Genomic DNA, 19,672 nt, shown 5'->3' on the forward strand with positions numbered 1-19,672 from the left:
AGTGAAAATTCCTCGTTCCTGCTCAGAATGGTAAAACTTTGTGTGCGCTGAAATTGACATTTAGGGACTTAACGATGCTGGATAGTCTTTACATGTGTTAAACAACATACTGTGCATCATCCTGAATCTCATTGTTCACTTTACCGAGAGAGTTTGGACAATTCTATACTAACCATTTTGTGGCAGGTACAATAGTCCCAAAAGTCCCCAAACTTGTCCTTATTCACACAAATACTGTGCCTTGAAAAACAATCCATCTAATTTGATTTACTTTACCCTCTGGAATTATTGATGTATTTTTACTTGTAATGTTACTTTGCATCCTTCCTGTGTGGAGTCTGCTTGTTCTCTCCATACCTGCGTGGGTTTTCTTCAGGTACTTTGGTTATCAAAAACATGCGTAGTAGGTTGATTGAACGCTCTAATTGTCTTCAATGGTTGTTTGTTTGTTTGTTTGGGGTTGACTTCCCCTTTAATGTTTGATGATATTCACTGGTCCATTTCTCACATACAAACACACACTGGTATGCCACTTCAGCCATTGTATGGTAAATTGAAAATGATCACACATTAATGTGAAGGTGCAAAATGTTAAGCCAAGTTTGAATGCTTGAGTCAGCTTACAGAGCATTGCCATGTGATGCGCATTTACAGTACTTTGCCATGATATGACGAGATTAGTGCTCATTTCGTTAACGAAAGTTAAACGAAGATATTTTTGACAGAGCATATTTTTGATCAAGTTCTCACGCGATTCACCGGAAAATAACGCTAGGTGGTGAGGTTTTGCTCCATTCACGGCAAAATAACTCAAAGTGGTGAGTTGCTGGTCACGTCAAATATTCGCTGCATAGAAGTTAAGCATTCATGGCCATGCTTTGCACGGGGCCCAGGAGAAAGAGAAGGTGTGATATATGGACACATTTTTGTTCCATTGAAGTGGAGGGGAAAAAAAACATTATGCAAGTACAAGAATGAGCTAATCGAGAAGCTTCAAGCGAACTGCAGTTCCTGCTTATCACCTGGGCAGCTAGACACGGATTCTAACTAAAAACTAAAATGTACTCAAACAATTCATCTCCATAAAATAAAGTATTACTTCACACATACTTCAAAACGAATTTAGCCTTCATTTTTATACATAAGTATGAACATGAAAATATTCAACATTATCTTCTGACATAAAAAAAATGGTGAAAGGGTAAAATAATTGTCCTGACTGAAACTAGACTAAAATGTTGACAGTTCTTGCTGACTAAAACCAGGCTTATAAAATTATGCTTTCTGGGACAAAAACAAAGACAAAAATGCTGGACTTACTGTATAATCAATTAAAACTCAACTCAATCAAAGTGGAATGAGGTTGACTAATTGTGATTGAAACTAACAAGCACGGTTGCAAGCAGACTAAAACTATGACTAAATTTTAAAATGGCTGATAAAATTAACACGAGACCAGACCATTTCATACGCTGTTTTTCTGATTTTGTTATTTTATTTTATTTCTTTAATTTTGAGCTCGCTGATTTATATAGATATGTTTGGATTTAGTTTAGTTAGTTTTTTTAATGTTGTTTTTTTTTAATGGCAAGTTTACCATGAAAAGACGACATTGCATGAGGCTGGGGTACAACGGACACAGAAACTCATTTGGAGGTCTTGCCCGCAAATGCTTTTACACCCCAAAAACGTACGCACACACACACACACACACACACACACAGTGACCACCACCTTGACGCAGGCAAACAATCATGTGTTTTACATGAAAACGGATGGATGGACATGTGTACTCTGTTCTATTTGATGGGAGACCAAAAAAAGTATTGCACACGGAATTCTCCCTTTTGCTCACCAGGGGGCACTTGCACACAAGAATAACTTGGGGCTGAAGTTCAACCAGCTAAACTGTAGTAGAAGTACTGTCATCTTTTCAAAGTCCCTTTTTATACAGAGGCAAAATATTTGTGGCACTGAACTGCATGCAATGACCCTGACTGATATCTGCATGTCTTCCCAATCACACAATAAAAACACAATTCCTCCCATCACCTTTTTATTCCCCTGTGAATATTATAATTGAACAGCGCAGCATTTATGTTAGGAATTCACAAAAGTGCCACAGTTGCTCATAAAATGAGAGCACAGAGAGAATAAATTCACGTTTGTGGCATCCATTTCCTTGTTCCAAACTCGCTGTGCTTGCTGGAAGACACTACTGATTAGTGGATATATAGCCTATATCTCAAACTGGGCTAAGAGAAACTTTCCAGAGTAACTATTCAGCACACATTGCTTCGGGTCAGAGACCCTGAACTTTAACATAAGTCATTTCAAGACAATGACACATAGCCACAATTGATTGAGTCGCTTGTCATTGCAGGTCTTTGATAAATGCCTGTCTAAAGTGTAATTAAACTTTTGAGGGGTGAACCAGAGCAATCTGCAGTCAATGTTTTCGCTGGTCTTGTCATTCGCAGACCCTCTAATGATCGTTCTGGATTGTGATTGATGAAGTACTCCATCAAATCAAAGTGCAAGGAACACTCTCTGCTTGCTAAACAGAACATAGTCTTCAGTAAGGCTGGACGGACATGCACAAAACAACAGTATGTGCTCAATTTTCAACACATTGCATGCGGGTCGACGTCATGATAATGATCCAATTCCTCCTAAGCATGTATCCCATTTTTTTATTGTCCTTTGTGATTAACAAATAATTCATGTGTTTGTTGCTCTTTGTCGCATCACCTCAGGTACAGAGGGTGTATGTTTGATGAATGATGACATCCCGTGGCACTCGAAGGGAGGAAGGCTTCAACGGCATCCGGCTCGGGGGAACTGAATAAGAACGTGCCTGCTTATTTGCACAGCATTATGACTATCTCGGATTCATCTTTTGTGATTATGAAAAAGATATTAGCAAATGTAGAGGAGTGATTAGAGTTCATGGCGCTGAAAAAAAATGTCAGAATGTTTGCAAAATGTTGCACAGCTACTACATCCTGATGTTTTGGTAACACAGTAGTTGGTGTTTGGCAGAGATTGAGGTGGAGGAGGAGCCCGGAGTGAAAACAAAGCATCCCATTCTTACCAGCATGATTGTGAGCTGGCCCCCCCCCCCCCCCCCACACAAAAAAAAAGAAAATCAGACTGTGGAAAATGAATGTTTATAAAAATAATAGCAACTAACTGTTCAGATAACAGACTTGAACCTGCCAGCATTCACTTTTCCCATTTTGGTACTTTCAGTGCTTTTATACTGAGGCCTTTCACTATGAACTGTTCCCAGAGCCCAATATACTCACAAGCATCTTTTACAAACAAGGCGTCAGGCCAGTAAATCTCGCATTGCTTTATAGGCTCATTGATCTGTAGATAATGCACAGAGCTGGAGAAGATCTCAATGAGGGGTGCTGGAGATTCTGCAACACTTTTGTCGAAATTACTCTTGACTGGTTTACAAGACAGTCTAACAACAGCTTTATACTGTATAGCATTTTAATGTAATGTTAACTTTTTTGTCTCTGTGATTTCTTTAAAAAAAAAAAGTCTTCACCTCAACCCACTGGAGTTAATTCACAACAATTCTGCAAATAGGCTCCTGAGAAATCTGGAAACTAAACAGCTGCAGGACCGAGTATTTGACATTCTGAGCCGTATTTTCGTGTCTAGCACAAGTCTCGGGCAAACTTTTTGACTTGCGGGCCATAATCGTAAAGAAAGAGGGTCTGGGCCAGGGACTTTTGGAGAAAGTGTTTGGGCCAGATACACTAAAGTGTTGCGTGTAATGTGCAAACCTCATAATACAGGAAGCAAACTCAAATAAATGAACAAGCCAAATTACTAACCGTGAGCACTGAGGACTACGGCAGTCAAATGTGCAAAATAGCTCTCATCCAGGTTGGGCGTTTAGGTCAATGAATATGCAAATGCAGCGTTTCCACACTCTTTGGCACAATTCGAATGAAAAGACCACACACACATAAAGTGATCTATCAAACCCGGAGATTGTATCTGTTTTTAATGAGTTTCAATTGAAGACGCAAAGTTAAAGAAATCAACATTTGTTGAAAAAAGATGAATGATATCACTTTCAACATTCAAAACATATTATTACCCAACAAAATACACAGTCTCAAACATCTCTACGCTGATCATTTTCTGTTCTGCTGCTGTGCGTGAATGCATGCTTAATTGAAAGCGCACTTTCCAATTTTCCATGTGAAATATTTTTTTCATAACACGGCAGCAAAAAAAAACAAAAAAACAGTGGGAGCAGTGTTGTTGCTGTTCCTTTTTTTTTGTCAGTGCATCAAAGTCTGAAGTTAGTTTTGTAGTGACAGTTCTCAGGATTGTGCTAGGTCACTTAACTTGGGGGCTTTGTTCATGTTCATGACGCTGAATGTCTGCTCACACACGTAGGTCAAGCCAAACAACACCAGCATCTTCTGTGCCATCCTCCAAAACATGGCGTCATCAAGGGAAGTCATTCGGTTTCAGAGACTTCAACTACTTGGAGCTGGAGATTGATTCCAATTGCAGCTCCCGCGGTGATGTTTCAGGGTTTTGTGACAGGGGGCAAGACACCATCTGAATAATTCTCTGCGCAGCTTGTCTAGTGATTTGCAGTATTTCTTCGTGTTTCGGGTGGCGTCTTTCTTCACTACTCGTGTGGGAAAATGAGCGCTGTCCTCTTTCTTATTCTTGGGTCGCCTCATTTTTATAGGAGCGCTTAAATGGCAACGGGTAACTGAAAGTGAATTAAACATCCACATTTTTATACAAGAGAAAGCCGACGTTAAAGAAGCAAGTCTCAAAGTGGACGTGAAATAAGTACCCCCGCCGACGAGTTGAGATTAACCTTGAAGAATACGTCACTTCAAAAAAACTGATTTGATTACACGGGCAAACTTCTCTCATGACATTGTGTACTCCAAATCCAGAAGAGGAACATTACAAGAGGGTACAGATTCACAAGAAGGCATTTTTCATTGATGATCAAGTTTTCTTGTGGCACACATAAAAACAACCATACAGAATCAGAATCAGAATCATCTTTATTGGCCAAGTATGTAGAACACACAAGGAATTTGTCTCCGGTATAACACGCTGCATTAGTATCATGGTAAACAACAAATCATTGAACCATTTTAGAGTAACCAGTAGCAGTATTTGTAGTACAAGAAGAGTGACTACGTCAGTGACTGTTTAAGGAGTTAATGGCTAGAGGGAAGAAGCTGTTTAAGTGTCTACTGGATTTGGTGCGCATGGATCTGTAGCGTCTGCCTGAGGGGAGTAGCTGGAAAAGGTGGTGGGCAGGGTGCGGGGGATCCAGGAGGATTTTCCGTGCCCTTGTCTTGATTCTTGCAGTGTGCAAGTCCTCAAGAGTGGGTAGGGCGTTGCCAACGATTTTTTCCGCCGTCCTAACTGTCCGTTGAAGTCGGATTTTGTCCTTTTTTGTGGCGGCCCCAAACCAAACCGTGATGGAAGAACACAGGATTGATTCGATGACTGCCGTGTAGAACTGTCGTAGCACCTCCTGTGGCAGGCCATGCTTCCTCAGCAGCCTCAGGAACTACATCCTCTGCCGGGCCCTTTTCAGGATGGAGATGGTGTTGACTTCCCACTTCATGTCCTGGGAGACTGTGATTCCCAGGAACTTGAAGGTCTCGACGGTTGACACAGGGCAGTTGGATAGTGTGAGGGGCAACTGTGGAGAAGAATGTTTCCTGAAGTCCACGATCATCTCTACAGTCTTGAGCGTGTTCAGCCCGAGGTTGTGTCGGCTGCACCAGAGCTCCAGCTGCTCCACTTGTTGGCGGTACGCAGACTCGTCGCCGTCTTTGATGAGACCGATGACCGTGGTGTCGTCTGCGAACTTTATGAGTTTGACAGCTGGATCTGTTGAGGTGCAATCGTTTGTGTAGAGAGAGAAGAGCAGTGGAGAGAGGACACATCCCTGTGGGGCTCCAGTGCTGGTGGTGCGTGTTGATGATGTTGTTGCTCCCAGTCTCACCTGTTGTGTCCGTCCCGTCAGGAAGCTGAGGATCCACTGGCAGATCGTAGGGGACACACCGAGGTGGAGAAGTTTGGGGGTGAGGAGTTCCGGGATGATGGTGTTGAACGCAGAGCTGAAATCCACAAACAGCTCTGCACAAACACAAACAGAATATACTTTGGTGTCAGCTTAACTTTCAGCTGTCATAGTGGCCCACACATGGCTGTAAACTGTCTTATTTATACAGTAAGATCCCCGCACACCCCGCTGTGTGTGTGCATGTGTGCGCGTGTGTGTGTGTGTGAGTGCTGATAGAGCACACGCAAACATAGCGTCTGTTCTTAAGGCCTCAGCCACCTCACTTTCTCAGCCTCCTTTATCCCTCAATTCTCCCCGACAGCTCATGTCTATTCAAATCAAGTGCCGGCGGAACTGTGACAGAACGCATTTCGCTGTGGAATATGAAGTCTCAGTTCCTTTGGGTGTACAGTCAAGCCCAGAGTCCCTGCTCTGATTCCTCCACAGCCAAACAACAACAAAAGTCTGAGAGCACAGCCATGGCAGCGAGAATCACATTTATAGCAATGCTGGCCCACAGGAGGCCGATGTCACATTTTGCTATTTACAGGCCTTGCAGAAAGGGGCAAAAGCAAGCTTGCAAAAGCGAGAATATCTCACTTCAAGTCTGTCAGCCTTAATTTTTTTTCCCTCCGTCAGATGGGATTCTGGCTTGTGTTGGATACTTCTTGACACATCTTTTGTTCATTCATCTTCTTCTGGACCTTTTTTTCATAATGTCATCCATCACCACTGCCTGATTTTTAATTTATTTTTTGGAACAGCTCCTCCACAGCATGAATATGGTTCTTAAACTAATAACATTTCTTTTTCGGTAACAAATGAAGCATGTGACTCACCTTGCTATTGCTACTTTACTTCCGAACAGCGTGTGTGTGTACGGACAAATTAAGATGTGTTGAAAAGAGACTTTGGCGGAAACGATAACATCATGCTCAGCCACCTTGAAGTCTTGAAAAGAAAAGCAGCACATCGAGGTGTGCTAATCCACCTGCCTGAAGGCCACATTTTCAGAAGAGCAGTGAAGCAAGAAGAAACAAGCAATCTTAATCAATTCACTTAACGGTAACCCGTAACACAAGATCATTTTGAAAATGTGGTTTCATATGTTATACTACACATCCATCCTTCCATCCATCCATTTTCTGATCCACTTCACCTCACAAGGGTAACTGGACGTGCTGGAGCCTATCCCAGCTATCTTTGGGCAGTAGGTGAGGTACACCCTGAACTGGCTGCCAGCCAATCGCAGGGCGCACATAGACGAACAACCATCTGCACCCACCCTCACTCCTAGGGACAATTTTGAGTGTTCCATGAACCTGCCAAGCATGTTTTTAAAATGTGGGAGGAACCTGGATTACCCGGAGAAAACCCATGCAGGCACGGGGAGAACATGCAAACTCCACACAGGAAGGCCGGAGCCGGAATCAAACCCCGCACCTTTACACTGTGAGGCAGACGTGCTAACCGGTCGCCTAGGGTACCGCCTGGAGAGGGGAGTAGTAGTATTACATTGAGCATTGAGTAGAAGCCCACACGCGACTGTAAACTGTCTTTTTTATTTTTGTTATGGGAGTACAGTCTCAAGAGATGAGCATGTCTGCCTCACAGTTCTGAGGTTCTGGTTTTAAATCGTTCCTTTCTGTGTGGGATTTGTATGTTCTCCGGGTGTTTGTGTGGGGGGTTTCTCTGGGGACTTTGTCCCACATTCTAAAAACATGACTGTTATTGTCAATGTGTATTTGTCTGTATGTCCCCTGTGAATAGTTGGCAACCACTGTGGGGTGTACCTTGCCTCTTGTCCAAAGTCAGCTGGAATAGGCTCCAGCACACCTGTCTGCCGAAATATCAATATAGGAAACGGAAAACGGATACTCATTCATCCATTTCGCTCTTTTTTTTTCAGGGTGGGAGTCAGCCGAAGTCGAGCCCAGCTGATTTACAGCAAAAAAAAAAAAGGAGTACACATGAACTGGTTGATAGTCAACCGCATGATACATGGAGAAGGACAACCGTTGCCTTCACATTCCCACAAGTCATTGTCGAGTGGCCAAATAATCGTCATTCTTTCTATTCAACATTTGACATTAACATACCATATGCAACCCCCCACATATGATTATATATCCTCACATTTGGACATACAGTATATTTACTGTATCAAGGGAGTGAAGACAACAAGCATTGAAAAGGCACACTGCAGCTGGTTGCTTTGTTCACACACACACACACACACACACACACACACACACACACACACACACACACACACACACACACACACACACACACATACACACGAACAAAACGTCCAATCAAAGACGCCCATTGGTTGTTTCTCCTGGGAACGGTTTCTCCTTGAATCTGTATTAATTTGCAAACAAGTGAGCAGCGCTGACTGATTGCGCCGATGAAGAATGTCAGCAAAGGATTTCACAGGAGTGAGTTTGTGCATATCTGCTCTCTTGAATTCGACATCTAACCCCTTTGCTGCTATTTAAACATTCGAACCGCCTCTCATCTCAGAAGACTTCTTAAATGTCTGAACGCATCCTGTTTTTAAACAGTGTGAGTGTTGATGTGCACTACAACACTTACCCTTCACTGAGATTTCTACCAGGCTGTGATGTTAACACACAGTTCTTTATTTTACAAATTCTACAGATGCATAGTATAGGGCTGTGAATTTCAAGATTAACATGATGCTTTTCATATTTTATGATTATATTTTTAATTTACAGTGGAATGAAACGACGCTGCATCGTACCGAGAGCTGTTTCTAATATATCAGCCATAACTGAATACGATAGTCATCATCTTAGAAACACATTTCTGTCGAGATGAGAAGTTCTGCATTATTGCCAAGTGTCCACTATAATAAACATACCTGATCTAACCTAGGTGCATTACCTTTGAAAAGTCTTTATTTCAATATAATGCTTGTAATAGTGTGGTTGTTGTCCTTTTTTTGTGACTTTTACCAAATGTGTCTCATAAGTGCATCGCGGCAAGACAAAAGTAAACCTTTTGGGCATATAGTGAGCTTATTCAAAACAACACACACTTTCTAACCAAACAATCAATATGTCAGCTTTTCAGAAAAGCTCCAAGCCCTGGGAGCCTCATCCCCTCAACCCCCCCCCCCTGCCCCCCCCCAAAAAACGAATTCATTTCATTTCTGTCCTTCCTGTCAACAATCGTCTGCCTGTTTGATCGCTGGTCCTCCCAGACCTCCAAACACTGACAAGTGGAAAGAGAGAAACAACTACAATGAAGTATCAGCTGTGTTTGCTGGACTGTGCATTTGTACAGTGAGTTTGCACCTTAGTTTTTTGGGGTGGGGGTTTTGGCATAAAGTGTGCAAGTCAAATAATGCTCTGTGTCAACAAATAATCATTAGCTGCCGTTTAACTTTGTACCTCCTAAGGCTGCATCCTTAAACCAACATAACTGCTGAAGATCCATTATGTTAGCCGTGATTCTCAAAGTGGTCACTCGACAAAGTACACATTTTTTTCAGTCCATTTGGGTTTATTTCAGAATCAGAATCATCTTTATTGGCCAAGTATGTAGTACACACAAGGAATTTGTCTCCGGTAGGACAGGTTACATGATCATCTTTCATAACATGACCCCCGAACTTTGGCTTGACTGAGAGCCTTATGGTGACTATCTGCCATCATGAATTAGTTCTGTTCCAGTCACTGCGCACAACTCCTCCAGAGCAGGCACAGATACTTAGTAGCGGCTAAACAGCTAATGGTATGTCTGCAGCTTGTGTAAACTCGTATCATCATGCTTTCGACATGATTACTTGGGTGCTACTTGTTTAAATGATTAAATGGGATTGATATATTGCCTGTTTCTGAGGACTTGGGGTACAGTTCTGTCAAAGTAGTTTTATCTTGGGAAGATCAGGTCAAGTCATGGGTGTCTATCAGCTGCGCATTCACCCGCACACTCGTTTATGTCTTTGCATTGGTGGTTTTACAAGGTGGCAAAATGTGGCAGCTGCCACCTTTACCAAATGATTCACCACCCCAGGTGCCACCCGTTAGCAATGAATCTATTAACACTAAATTCTAAATTTTGGCCACGAATGTGGTGGAGGAGCCCAAAAAGTACGCAGAAGGGAGCAGCAGGGTTAACTTGACAAAATGTATTAATCACTTTCTTAACACTAAGGAAACTACATCCAAAACAAACACAAGGTCCTGAAAACAACAAAAATCCAAAGGAGCAAATAAAAACCCATGCCGGATGGAAAAACAAGGTGAAAGCAATACAAACACAAATCCATGGCAGTAATGCACAAACACTGACGGAAACAATGACCCGACCCTGAATGGTAAGGCAGGAAGTCCTTTTAACAAAAAAAACTACTAATGCCATAATGACCAACAGGTGTGCCGCTGCAAGAAGACCCCTACAGTGCCACCTGTTGGTCACAAACAGATCTATGACAATAATAAATGTTCCTTACATTGTCTCTGTACTTCATTTACTTTCAAGAAGAAATGATTATGTCCTAAAAACACAAAAAACAAAAAACACCAAACAACAAAAAAAGTCAAGTGCATTTTAATTTAATCATCCCAGGCGGACCACAGACATTCAGGTAAGCAATCATATATTCACGGTTGCTCTATTCTGTGTGTAACATCTTCAGACAGTCTGTCAAGCGTGCCAACTTGTGAGGTATGAGTTAGCAGCAGGATTTTTACTTAATAGGGATTTATTGAGACACAGCGGCACTGCTCTCAAGCTTACATCACGGCTTGCTCTCTGGCTAAGTTAAATGATATTTTAGAAACAATACACTGGAATGTCTCCCAATATTTATACATACATACATGATTTGATATCACTGTAGCGTGAACTTTTTACATTTCACCTGAAATCCAAATAGAGTAGTTTGTGTGTGTGTGCGTGTGTGTGCGTGTGTGTCTGTCATTCAGCCCAATTAAAACCTGGCCTCCACAGCAGGAAGTGTGTTTATCTAATAATGAGTGATACACGGGATGCACCCTCACTCCCTCTTGCAATGCTTCCTGATAACCGGCATTCATGCCTCACTCACCTCTTTTCCAGTCTCACAGCAAGTCAACTTTCACTGAAGCAATAACTCTGTCCTACCCTGAAACACCCCATAAATCAAACACTGGTCATTTCATTGACAGACTATTTCCCGACCCTTAGCACATGACACGGAGGTCAGGTTGAATCAAGGGATAATGTTCCAATGGTGGTAACATTGGGCTTTTCAGAGTAATTTCAGAGATTCCTGTTTTTATCCTTTTCAAAGATCTTTGCACTGCCTGGTGCCTACACCCAAAATACAGTTTGTGTGAAAACACATTCATCAAAAGTCAAGAATTAATTTAGTCCTTCGAGATGGTTTAAATATTATTACCTTATTTAGTTCCAAGAGCATGGAACACTCTCATGATGATGCTATTTTAGACATTCAAATCTTTTTGACAATGACATTCCTTGCTGAGAATGATTCACTTTCTGTCCCTAATGAAATGTCCTGTGAAAGTACTCACACATTTTTCACTATAAGTCATGGGGAAGTCTAAGCGAGGGGTGTCTCTGCTGCGTAGAAATACATTTAAAAGGAAAACGATCGACTTTGGTGATCCTACAAAGTCTGTGCATGGGCCAAGGCTAAATGAACCAGGTCATCTTGACCAGAGTTACTGTGTGATTAATTATTTTGCTCTCCAGCTGTCGTGCCACCACATCATCTCCAAGGTTGTGACAGATGGGTACTTTAACAATGGAAATCATATTTTGTGAAGACCCTACGTGGTTGCAAAAAACTCTGGGAATGTTGCACGGCAAAAATTCCTTGCTAATCTATGAATGCAAGCTCAGATGAATAAACAGATACAGACACGCACACACATCTGCAACCTTCATTCCCTTGTGTGCAACAGTATCAGTGGTTGGAGTACTCCCTGTTCTCTGGAGGACTCCCGGAAGCCACCCTGCTACCCACCTTATCTCTGAGTTCCCACCACTAGCAGAAAGGGAGGTCTTTAATTTGACTCTTATCATGCTAGAGAGGGATTTGAGATGAAATAAAGGGAATGTGTTTGTTTGCCGTAGGAGGTCAGAGCCCCTACTGCACAATGCCAGAGGCCCACAGCGCCACTTTCCCATGCCTACGTTTGATCATTCGTATACACATACACACACACACATACACACACGCGCGCACACACACATACATGTGGATGTAAAAAAAGAAAAAAAAACACCTACTTGGATTTGTGCATCTTAAGTGAGAGTATTTAGACTTCAAGTCAATCCATTTAAAGTTTGAATTATTGCAAAGTTAGAGGCATTAAAGGAATATATCATTTAGTCACGAAGTTAAATGTTATCATGTTGACAATTACAGTCATGCCTCGATATGGGCATGACTAGTGGCTGAAAGAACTGAAAATTGAATGGGGGGGGGGGGGGACACATTTTTGTTGGTCTCCTATTAGTCACAATACCATCTTCGACACTTGTGTAAAGACTTTCTAAAAGATGTTGAAGGCTGTCTGTGAGAATTTATGTCCATTCCTCCAAAGGAGTGTGGTCAGTGGCCACTGATGAGAAAGCTTGGCTCAAAGCCCCCGTTCTCATTTGTCCCAAAACTGTTTCGCGGCCTCAAGGTCAATGATTAAAAAAAATAAAAATATAAATAATAAAACCCGCTACTATTAAAAAATGAAATAAATCATGCACAACTCTCTCGACACACTAGATTTGCACTCAAAATGAAACTTTCTTTGGAGTGGAGTTGCTGACTCCCACTTTGATTTGCGCAACATACTGCAATATATGTCCTTAATGAATCTTGAAATTAAGACGCAAATTAAACCAGCAATTGGGCGGTGTTTTCATCCCACCTATTTCCAGTCTTATTTCCACCCATTGATTTTCTAATACGCTTATCCTCATGAGGGATGCGGGCGTGTTGGAGCCTATCCCAGCTTACTTTGGGCAGTAGGTGGGGGACACCCTGAAGTGGTTGCCAGCCAATCGCAGGGCACACATCGATGAACATTGACACTCACAATCACACCTTGGGACAATTTGTGGGACAAAAGTGTTCAATTTACCGACCATGCATGTTTTGGGAATGTGGGGGGAGGCCGACGTGCTAATCAGTCGACTCCTGTGCCGCCCCAGTCTTATTTCCAGGGCTTGAATATTTTAATGTAACCACCAATAAGCTGTTACCCTGCTCCGGCAAATTAAAAACGCACTCTTATTATTCTACTGGAGAGAATTTAGTTTTTAGTGTGGGGGACAAGGGTGCTCATGGGAGCCTAAACACTCATTTGCATTGCCAAGAAGATTCAGAACAGGAGAGCTGGAGACAGACAACATCTTAGTACCACCCCGTTGGGGGCGGTACCTGGAGACTGACAAACTTTTGAAGTGGAAATCTGCCAGCACCAAGAGGAGGGATGCCAAATTGAAATGTCTTTTGACAATGACAGTCATTGTCATTGTCCCAAGGAGCACAAGGAAAGTGAGAAAGATGTAGAAAGAGACACTAACGGAGCCATCATGGTACTGTTTTTCAAATGTAATTTTGGGGGGGAAATTGCTTCTGAATACCAGACATGTCAATGAGGTCACGATAGTCGTCATTAATTTTCTGTTGGAAATTTTACACATCGAGGCAGCGGTGTGTTGTAATATTGTAACAAAGAAAAAAGCTTGCTGAAGCTCAGATTCGTGCCTAGAGCTTTGATGCACCAGCCATGTCAATGCAAGGCTATTTTGCAGCACACTAAAATGATCAGATGATGTTTATTTGTAGACATTTACTTTACAATGTTGATTAGATTTGTTATTGTTTGGGGAGCCTGGGATTAAAAAATATAAATATATATATATATATATATATATATATATATATATATATATATATATATATATATATATATATATTGTTTCAGGTGATTATCCTTTAACCGGAGCCAAAATGGAACATTTTGTGTTGTTTTATTTTAAAGCTTTGATGCCAAATGTGCAAAATGTTTGTAAATGTGTCATCACGGGACGTATCAAAAGACCTTGAAAATGCCCTTTCTCATGAATTAATCATGCAAGTCGGCAAACCGTAACATTCCCAAACTCAGACAGCTGTTCGAAATGAAGCAAATATACTCCACGTTATTTAGCCCTCAACACTTTTCTTACAACTACGAACTAAGAGCACGGTTTTAACAACATAAGAAATGTTATGTTAACAGTGACATTCTTTTTGCTTTCGGAAGACACGCTCAGACAGTTCGCTGGATTCTTTCATTATTTGAGAGTCGGGGTCAAGTACCAATCTGCTTGGCTATTCTCATCCTCTCACCACTGGAAATAAACACTGGACAGCACACAAATAATGCAAACTTTTTGCCTCAGGAGCCACGACTTCAAGTCTTGACGGTGGTCTCGCTAATGGTGGTAAGAAACCGGGAAGCAAATGTCATTCTCAGTTAAGACGCAGGGACGTTTTCGCAGTTCACAGCAAGCTTTACACTGAAGTCATTCAAAGTCCACAAAGGTGTTAGATTATGATATAAAACCTCAGATCGTCACAGTTCAACAAAAATCCGATGACAGCAGTAAGACCGTTGCACATGTTTGTTTTGCTGGGGCTCAGAGGATATACTCCCATCCCGTCAATGTGTCAACTTCTTCAACTGCACGTTACATCAGCAAACGTCTGATGAGTGAACTTGTGTACAACTCAGCTTGTGGCTCCTTTCTACTGAGTGAGATGTGTGCTTATTTTTGCTTCACTCTGCAAATTCCCCCAAACACCCTGGTGGGGAAAAATGGATAAAAAAAAATGCATGTCAACGTGTGCCCAATTAAAAGCAGCTCTCCCCAGGAGACACGGTGGAAATGAGCCCCACATTTTGATGCGGGTGACACTTCTACAGTGGTGACACGCTTTCTATTTTGCCATTTTAATTATCCAGATAATCTTCAGGTTGTGTTTCAAGAAATACACACATGAGGAGGATACTGTATGTGTCGAAGACGCACTGGAAGAGACGGAGCACAAATGATATCAGAGAGTATCAGGACATATCTTATCCACACAACCCAAACACATTCCTGCTCGTCAGACCTTGAGCAGCACAAAGGGCACAAAGCATAGCGGCGCACGGCTCTCAATATTTGATCTCATGTCGCGTGAAAGTGTTTGCCTTCCTCGGCAACGTCTTATATTGAGTCTTATGGAGATCTAAATACAGTACATTTATATGATATGTTGCTGAAAAATTAAGTTTGGCTTGGGTACATATTTGAAACTGCTGCCACCAAGTGGTGCTTTGTATAAGCTTTCTCTTTCCAAAATCGCACTACATACAGTTCCATACACAATAGGTGTCACACACACACACGCAAACTAACCAATAAGAGCTCGGTAAATAGTAGTGCACACAACATCTGCATTCCAATTAAAATTGGATTTTTTTCAACCTTTAGAGACACGGGCGTCAGCGGAATGACAACAGTTTTTCTTTGCTTGGATGAGTCCACTTCTGCTCACACCATCCCCGGCTTGCAGAAATTTACTTCAAATTGCGTTGGCGAATCCATGTGTCGTTCGTGTCTGCTTCATTGAACATTCGATTAATTCTCCATCACATCAAAACGCCTCACCGAATAAACTTTCTTTCATGGAGGTCTAATATAGAAAAAGATGCTCTACATGGATGAGATGTTGTCAGTGGGTATGCTCGCAGTGAGGTTCAGATATACCCACGATGCATATTTATGGTGTATATTATGCATTGTTTGACTTTCTTCAGAGGTGGGTTAATCGTTTTAATGGCATAAATTTAGAGGTCCAGAAAATTAAACACATTTTGCATGGTTACTCTGGCCTTGGCATGGCATAGCAGTGTGTGTGTGTGTGTGTGTGTGTGTGTGTGTGTGTGTGTGTGTGTGTGTGTGTGTGTGTGTGTGTGTGTGTGTATCTCCATCTCCCACTCCAACACATCCTGAGAGTCCATGTCTTAAGACCTTGAGAGCTAAAAAGCATAGAGGCCCGTCCTCTGGGAGACACGGGGAACTGACAACCCTGAACAGATAAGAAAGTGTTCCACCAAAAGGAACAAGGCGTTCTTCTTCCATGATTTGCCGCTGACGTGCATGCCATATGCAAGATAGGACGTGGTAACTGTGACAATAGACAACGTGTGCTGTATCTTTTTTTTTTTTTTCGACTGAGGCATCTGTGGCTTGAAACCAAGGGAGGGTGAGCGCTGACTAAGCACAAGCATTCGCTACTCTGTTTCTGTGAAACATCTTCAAGGTCCCAGAGGAGGGATAAATGCCCAACAGGCTGTGATGCCCCCACAAGACACAGCTGGAGCTCCACGGGGTAAGTCCTCTTCATACTTCAAACACTATACCAGAATTTGGATGAGATTTTAACTTCAAGTCTGATTTTTATTGAATTCGCCTTGCCTCCTTCCATAACCTGCACATGAAAATAACTTGAGTTGTCCTGTGTGGATTGTTCCTGTCATTGGTTTCCTTTCTTTCAGGGTGCAAGCAGGATGAAGCAGCTCTGGGGTGTTTTTTTTTTTTTGCACTCGCTGTTCCTTTTTCCTATGCATATACCTCTTTGAGAAGTCACTTTAAAGAGGCATAGGGCATGGGAAAATGGGGCTGCCGAGGTATTCCACAAATCCTCTCGTCATGACAGCCGACATCTATGTTCACACATGCGAAGCGAGGAACCTGTCACGCACGTGAATTTTGTAATGTCGTAGTTCTAAGTGATTCCTCTTTTGAGATCATGACAAGTTGTCGGCTTTTTCTGGTGATGTCATATTGCATGTTTACTCCGTTATTACTCGCATAATTTGTCTGTTCAATATTTGCAATAAAGATTCCATGGAACACAAGACTTGGTCATAAAAATATTAACTGAATGTTATTTTATTACAGTGGGTATGTATTTAAAACATTAGCCATACTATTTTGAGCTTACATTAATTTGCATTGGACACACAAGGCAATATTTTTTTACCAACGCTAATAAGCAAAAGGTATTGCCTCTGTATTGCTGTTCCAAAGTCAGGCAACTTTTTTTTCACGTCAATATTCTTTGATAGATTAAAATACCAACCTTTAATACTGTTCAATCCTGAAATAGTTTGTCATAAAATGTGTTATGTAATAGGGGAATCCATTTTTTATTATTATAATGCAGTACTCATATAATCAGGTGCTGTGAAAGCGCTATATAAATAAAAATGGATTGTATTGTGAAATGTATTCAGATATTTCTGCAGCTTTTATGAAGTTTAAAAAAAACAGTACAGTCTAAGCAAAATGGCAGTTCAACAGGATCAAAGTACACTATACAATACAGCTGAAATTAAACTAACATGTCATTTGTTTATCGTTAGCACATTGACTACAGCAACATATTACTGTGTAGTGAGGAAAGTTGCTTCAACACATGACTTGGGTTCACTGGGTTAACTTGTTTAAAGTGATAGGCCTGCTCCATGAAACAAGATTCTTTTCATGAAATACAAATATTATCTTTTTACACGACATTCATAATGAAGAGCTATGGTCTCACCACCATACACAGCAGACACCAAAATGAAGTTTCGGTTTTTTAAGTCATGGCATTTTATTATCAAACATTTTTTTGCTCAGTTGTAGTTTCATTCGTATCATTCGCATCATATTTCCTCGACGCAACAATGTCATTTCAGTTTGGGGGGCTCATAATCAATACATTGAAAATTTTGTTTCCAAGCAATTTAAAACACATTTTAGATGCTGTACCTACAGCACCACTTGTTCAAGTAATTAGGCGTTACGTATTGAGTAACATGTCTGATGTATGTCTTTATCATTTTTATCCTGTGTGACTTTAGCCGCAGAACCGGACAAAACCCACGCACATAGATTTGATTCTTCAAACCTGAGAACTGTCAGGCAGATGTGCTGACCACGACATCGCAGTGTGCCCGTCAGATAGAAAATCCAAAATCTCCCCAGTGTTACTAGATGATCCCTCTTGAAAACAAGTGTTTCAAATAATTAATTAAATACCTCGTATGAATAAGACATCGATGACAGAAATCCTTGACTACTCATGCACAAATAGCAGTTAAATTGCAACCCAGCAATAATCGGATGATGTTGTATGGAACCGTTTTGCCTCCTACTAGTGACTCTTAGTGAGTCTGCAGACAAACTTTGGTCTTGTAAACCATTGTGACACCCACCTTTGGCTCCAGTCTGTCTGCTGCCATCCAGTTGCAACAGTTAACACCTCTTCACCTTCAACTCACCTGATTGAAAAAAAAGATCAGTGAAAAGCACATTGTCATTCCACTAAAAGGCTTTTCTCTCAGACAATAGACGTTTATTGATGTTGTTTTGGCCATTAGAGGCGGTCACTATCCCAGTTGCTGCTGCCGACTCTGGCCAAATTAGGGAAAAGGAAATGCACGCCTTAAATTAAGGATTATTCATTTGATGGATTTCTACTTAACGTTTCAAACATGAACACAAGGTGTTTGCATTTTTGTATGCTATATTTTTTATTGTAAACCCCAAACTTTGGGGATAATAAATTGTGGATGAAACAATAGGATGCCCTGCAGTGGGTCTCCACCAGCGAGTTACAGGTGTTTGCTATTCTGGATCCAAAGTGCAACCCGTAAGTAACGGCACGAAAGAGATCGAGAGACGTGAGGCTTTATGACAGGGTGACTCAATCAGTCACCCATTTAACCAGTGCCACCTAATGACTTTAAACGTGAGGCAATACACACCTTCGGCAGACTTGAGGGCGCCTTCCCTGCGCTGCTTCCAAATACGTGCGAATTGTTCGAAGACGGGAAACAAAAGGGCTCAATGGATCTCAATGATGTGGCACTTAGATCTGCTTTGATGTCTTGAGAATGCAAATTGACCAGGAACGAGGAGCTGTCTCGACAGCAAGTCATGCTCGAGGACGCCAAATGAAAATATTTGCCCGCAGCAGCTGAGGACAGCACTTTCGGACTGGTTTAAAAATACCCCAAATTCTATAAAAAACACAAACGCCTAATCCCTTCGGTGCAATAATCTTCAAAGGAATGATACACAATGAAGTCATGTGATCCCCCTCCATCGTTCAATTCAACGACAATGATCGCAACAAAATGCAAGACCCATTAAAAATCAAGACGACTTGTATAAAACTTTACAGGTCGTTTAATTGACGCTGTGAGAGCGAAAAAAAGTATAACAATAATTATTCTTCTGGTTGTAGTGGTGTATAACTCCGCTGCAACAAACTGGGAACTGTTTCTAATAATCTGTCTTCTCTTGTAGCCAAAGTAACCAAAATAATATAAATCAATGCATGAATAAAGCATAATGCCTCAATGCAAAATATCACCAAAAAAAACTCATATTTAAGTAGTACTTGTCTCTGCTGGCTCTCTTTAGAATCAACAAACCTCACGACTTGGATTGAAAATTTAATTTCAGACAGATTAGACAGCAACTCAAAAATAACTTTTCGAGGAACTGATTCTCTTTGCT

The 19,672-nt window shown here is 41.4% G+C and overlaps 1 long non-coding RNA gene across 1 annotated transcript; it reads right to left on the reverse strand.

Annotated features, from left to right (window-relative positions):
- Positions 1-5,063: 5,063 nt before the first annotated feature.
- LOC147199436 (uncharacterized) lies at positions 5,064-18,975 on the reverse strand. Its single transcript, XR_015102056.1, has 3 exons — positions 18,916-18,975; positions 18,364-18,429; positions 5,064-6,153 (listed from the first exon to the last, which is right to left on the reverse strand). It is a non-coding gene; the product is annotated as an uncharacterized LOC147199436 (long non-coding RNA).
- Positions 18,976-19,672: the final 697 nt, after the last annotated feature.

The sequence above is a fragment of the Hippocampus guttulatus genome, chromosome 10 (genome assembly GCF_054856545.1).
Source record: "Hippocampus guttulatus isolate MCC_2025c chromosome 10, RoL_Hgut_1.0, whole genome shotgun sequence".
NCBI lineage: Eukaryota > Metazoa > Chordata > Actinopteri > Syngnathiformes > Syngnathidae > Hippocampus > Hippocampus guttulatus.